This window comes from Athene noctua, chromosome 1 (genome assembly GCF_965140245.1).
Source record: "Athene noctua chromosome 1, bAthNoc1.hap1.1, whole genome shotgun sequence".
Lineage (NCBI taxonomy): Eukaryota > Metazoa > Chordata > Aves > Strigiformes > Strigidae > Athene > Athene noctua.
The window spans coordinates 164036162-164042161 of record NC_134037.1 but is presented as its reverse complement, the minus strand read 5'-3'; positions in this window follow the sequence as shown (position 1 = coordinate 164042161).

Here is a 6000-nt window from a genome sequence, read left to right as displayed (position 1 = left end):
GGTTAAAAATATTTCAGTGAATGGCAAATCAGGTAGTAAATTTGAGGCTATCCTGCTCACAAGTGGTACACATTAATTGATCACTTGATGGTCATGATAGCACATAAAAATAAATTTGTCCATCGCTTTACATCCCGGTCTGCTGAGGATGTAGTTCAAGACTACCAATGTCATTTAACTGCCTACTAAAACAGGTAAAACCAAGGTCCATAGACCTTCTGGTGAGTCATGTTGGATGCTCGTCTTAACTCTTAAGCTGCTCCTAACTGCTGCTATAACTGAAGGTATGAGCGAGCAAATCCTGAAAGTCCTTTAGCACATAGCCCAATTCTGCAGTCTGGGGGTGATTGGTTACATACACATGAGGAAGATTTGAAAGAGAACAGGCAAGGCAAAACCACGGAGCCTAAAAGCCTGGTTTAGCAGAGCAATGGTATTCGAGCATATGGGTCTTCTGGTAGACATGCAATTTATCACCTTTTTAAATTTTTTTTTTCTTTTTTAAACTCAGAGCCAATACCAACTGTATATACAGATGGTTTGGGAATGGCTTCTGTTTTGGATAATTCAGTTTAGGAGAAAACTTCATCCAGGCTTGTGCTGCAGCGTAGTTTGCTGTTTAGAGACACAAGCGCAGTCGAGCGAGGAACTGCAGAAAGGAGACTTTGAATGTGAACCCTAAGCACACACAGCATCATACATAAGCAGGAGTACCCCACAAGACAAACCAGCTCCCAGCAGGCATGAGGTATCTCCACAGGACATGTGTTGATCAGGGTATAGTAACAATGTGTTTAGGAAACACCCTTTGCACTTTCTTGGCAAATGACTTGACTATAACTAAGTATGGGATTGGGAGGCCACAAAAGTTTTGGGTGATACAAAGAGGACTGTCTGAATGTCTGAACTACCCACTGTTTTGACCAGTTTGCTTAGTTCATAAACCAGGGAATGTCACATGTACAAGAGCTCAAGATGATGTCTAGTCACATGGGCAGAAAGACCTGACTAATTTGTCCAAAAGCTTCAGTACCCGGTGCCACGCTTAGATTTGACTCTTAACTAGCTCAAATATTTGTTAACAAAAACTGGGGACAGGGCAAGGAGTGATACTTCTGTTTGCATTCAGACGCACAAAAAAAGCCCGCAAAGTACTGCTTTTGCCTACGATCTTTCTATTTTGCCCCAGTTCTTTTCACTTTAGCATGTTTACCATGACACAAGAGCTTACTTGCCCCATTTTTGTCCACTTTCTTCCCCTGTTTCTCTCCCTCATTGCCATTTCTCATCCATTGTCCTCATTTTGGCTGGGATGGGGTTAATTTTCTTCCTGGTAGATGGTATAGTGTTGTGGTTTTGATTTAGTGTGATGTTGATAACACACTATTGTTGCTAAGTAGCGCTTATCCTACGTTAAGGATTTTTGAGTTTCCCATGCTGCCAGTGAGCAGGTACAGAAGAAGCTGGGAGGGAGCATGGCCAGGAGATCTGACCTGAAACAGCCAAAGGGATATTCCATACCATAGGATGTCATGCTCAGTATATAAACTGGGGGAGTCATCTGGGAAGGGCCGATCACTGCTCAGGCATCAGTCAGCAGGTGATGAGCAATTGCACTGTGCATCACTTGTCTTCTCTTGGGTTTTATTTCTCTTTCTTTGCTATATTCTTTTCATTACAATTATTAATTTATTATTATTATTGTTATGTTATATTTTATTTTAGTTTAGTTATTTAACTGTTCTTATCTCAGCCCATGAGTTTTACTCTTTTTTTCAATTCTCTTCCTCATCCCGCTGGGAGAGGAGAGGAGTGAGTTAGTGCCTGAATGATGCTCAGTTGCTGGCTGGAGTTAAACCACGACATCCATTAAAATACAAAGAATTCAAATGTTTTAAAAAATAATCTCTTTCTTTTAAAATACAGGAACACCAGAAGTTTTAGAAATCAAATTGCTATATATTCAGATGTGGCCACTTGCACAACACAACCTCTATTTTTGGAGTTTATCTTCTCTATCCAAGCCTTAAAGCTTTGTTTACATACTCAAATCTCGTCGTGCTTCTCAGGCATCAGCAGCAAAGCAGAAATCATTAGGTGGCAATATATCATCAATAGTCAAAAGAGACAACTTATAAACTCACACACTAAAACGTCAGATCTGGTTCCTTCAATCTTCAGCATATTCTAAGAATAAGTGCCACTGCACAAGTCCAAGTATTTTAAAGACAGCTTTTAAATCGCCAAATGCTCACAAAGGCATATGGTTCCATTGCCAAGAGCTTTGTACTGCTGAATCTGAGGACTCTCAGAAATACTCTCCAAGTGATTTCTGTTAAACTCTCAAACTGAAAATCTAAGGCTACATCTACATTAGCAATCAAGTGATCTGATAAGAGTGGATTTATAGAGTGAAAAAATGGTGTTGAATATCTGATGTGCAGATGATACACGCTTCAAGGGAATTTACTTCAGGCTAGTTTTAGGCTGGGCCCATGGATTGAACGTGTAGAAATAACTGGAGAGCATTAAGAGCAACACTGGAACACATTGTCTGGTTTCATTTAATCCAAAAGGAGACCAGTTTGTGTACTCAGAGACTGCTGTGTGCTGTGAGCCAAAGCGTGGTAAGTGGCAATGATCAGGAGATCACTAATGTAGCCGCACCCTAATTAAGTGTCAGTCTGATCTATCGGGAAGGTTCAAATTCACATTTTCTAAGACGATTATTAGCAAATGTAATTGGAATAGTTATATTTATGGTCCTAAAGAAATCCCAGTGATAACAGAACTTGCCTCTGAATTGCCAAAACTTTCTTGTCCCATTCTATGGATACTTTGATCAAAAATAAATTGGAAATTCTGGTATGTCCTTGCAAAATTCCTGTATATATCAAACCTAATGACTGAGGACTAGGGAGAGAATTTGAGCCAAGTCATGGTTCATAACTTGATTTTGAGCCTGTTCCAGTAACACCACCCTGCCTCACGCCAGTTTGATTTAGAGATAGGCTTTGTGCCCAGCATCTAATGTTGTATATAATTACGGATTTAATGTTTGTAATATGGTCTTTGTAAAAGGAGGAACCCTCTGAGGAACCTTCAAACTATGCCAACAGTCTGAATAGCTGCTTAGGTTGAGACTCAAATGCTTAAAAAGAAAGACAGAAAAAGTGAAGATAACAAATCAATACAGGTCAGGCACGCTCACGCTCCTTATCTGCTGCAGTATTGGCCCTTGGTCAGTGCAGGAAGCTGTCCTCTACACAGATGTGTGCACAATGTTTAGATGTGGAAGTAGTGGACTGAGATTAGGATCACAATAAACCAGGCTTGATTTCAGCATGTAATGTGAGGATTATTGGCTATACCTCAGAGATGTATTTTCTTTTTGTGGCTCCTCCTCCATTGGCATATGGATTGCTGAAAAGCGGGAATTAGACCCTGACGGTCAGCAGGACTGATTCTGCAGCTACTTTTGCTCCCTTGTTTCCTTCACCCTCAGCAATCTTTAGCCGTGCTGCATAGGCTTGTCCTCAATAATAAACCGATATGACTGGCAGGCTTCTGTGCAAGGTCCACAGAAAATGGACAACTATCAATTTTAGACACAGTGATGCAATGATTATTGCATTGTACCTTCACATGTGCCTACATCCCTTTGTGGGAGATTGCTCTGATGATAAAGCTGGCACTGCATTTCAAAATTATTCAATAACCCTTAAGAATAACCCAAACAAGAACTGAATTTTTGCCCCAGAAATTACTCACAGAGGAGACTTCTGCATAATCCTGATCACAAACGTAACCAGATTGGTATCTGTTAAGGTAATATAGAAGGTCATAGCACTCCAATTCTTAGAACTTAAATTAAGAGCAGTGCCAACTTTAGTCTCTCATGTTTCTGGATGATACAACTTGATTGGTTGTGTATTTAACAGGCATTGCTAACCTTAACAGACCTATTAACTTCTGGGATGATAATATAACATATTTTATTGATGGGGTACTATTCAGGCAGTAAATCAGAAACTCTTGGTTCTACTTTTCAAATAACCAGCAAGGAGATCAAATTATTAAAAAATGTAAATAAGATCTTCACCTACAGATTTTGTCATAGTTTTGATACCCTGAGGCAACTCCTATTGATATAAAAACTATTTTGCCAATAGTCAGGTTGCTACTTGGAGTGGAGAGAGGAAATCAGTGGCTTAATTACCACATGACTAAATATGCATCATAGTCTGTAAACCCATGTTGCATCACAAATCTCAAAACTTTCATTACTAGCATAATGTTCAGTTTAGCTGAAAATTATATCCCTCCATATTCTCTGAAGTGCTATTTTTAAAGGAATTATGTTCTATAGCAAAGCCAGCATTCAGATATCATCCAAGCCAACTTTTAAGACTGATGCTCTGCTCCTATCAAGAAAAGAAAATGGATCTTTCTTTAAAACGAAACATTTTTGATGAAGTCCTCTTCATGTTGCTATGACAAAAACCGGATCTCTTTCACACAAGGTCTTTTAGAGAAAATTATTGGTGCACTGTACAAGTACAGGGAAACAGGCCATGCAGCTGCAAAGAGATTTGAACTGAGCCACGTAAATTGTTTCTCAGCTGCAGGATTTGGGATTACTCCTAATTTCTGAGTCCAGGGAGCTCCTTGGCTAGGCTTTTACACCATCCAGTAAGACCAAGGTATACCTCAGCCTGCCCTGTACCCCACTTCTAGGGGAAGAAAACTTGGTTATGTAAGCCAAAGGAGAGTTACGGTGCAGTGCAGCCAGGTCACCAGATTAAGGGTGCTGGGCACTCCATGAAGGCAGACAGTACAAACACAATGAGAAAAGCATTTTAGGAGTTGTACCTGATAGAAATGTGATAACTGGATGGGGAGATGTCTGTGTACAACTCTAACCTTTCCCTGAGGAGAAAGAGCCTATGGGGAACAAACACAGGAAGGTAAAAACAGAAGAAATATCAAGGAATATTTATCTCCCAGAGCAGTAAATGCTTGAAGCATACAAGGTTGTCCAAGAAGGCCAGGCAAATTGAATCAGTGAGATGCTTCCTGCCAGTAGTCTTCTGAACAAAAAGCCTCCTCCTTGTGCCTCTCTCCTGGTTTCTGATCATCCTACTGACAACTGCCTGCTCTCCCAGATGCAATGCAGTTACTGTCTGTGTTCCCCAGCAGCTGCCTCTGCAGGACTGAGTGTTGCTGAAGCCCAGCAGCTGCTTTGCCCCACTCCCTTATGATTCTGTTTCCAACTCCAAACCATAAGGAACCGCTTTACACAAACCACAAGCAAGGAGAAGACAGTTCTGCAAAGACAGCCCTCCTTATTCTGCAAGAATAAGGGCAGAGGAAGAGATTGCAGAATCACAGCGACTTTAGCACTTTGCAGGTGGAAAAGGGCCTCTACTACTCACTCCCTTTGTGAAAATGCTAATTTAAGAGTTTTGCTTTCACAAGGTTGGGTGTTCTCCCTCTCCATCTCTGTTACCAATGAATAAATAAATGTCATGGGGGAAACCTGAGTGAAGCTTTCCTGTTCTTACTTTGAAACCTAGAAGAGCCCAAACTTTCTAATCTCAAAAGTTTATTCAAAGCATCTGACCAGCTCAACTGCTTGACTACTGTCACCCACATGACTGTGACAATGCAGCATGACCAAGGACAGCTGTGGTCACAGGCCACTAATGGCATGTTATAAAAATCCATTTGTGCAACGAAATATGTCTGGTAACAAAAGGTTCAGAGTTTATGACATATATGTGGAAAATAAGGGCTTAAACTATATCCCAAAGGAGTTCTACAAAAGGTTAAGTACTGTTTGGTGGAGAAGATGAGCGAGTCTTCAACAAACAGGGATCTGAAAGGACATCCAAGATCACACACAGAAAAATTATTTCATTCACCTAATGAGCAGAATGACAGTTTTCCCTTCTGTTTTCTCTGTCACAAGATGCTTTTCTTTTACCTAACTAAAAGTAG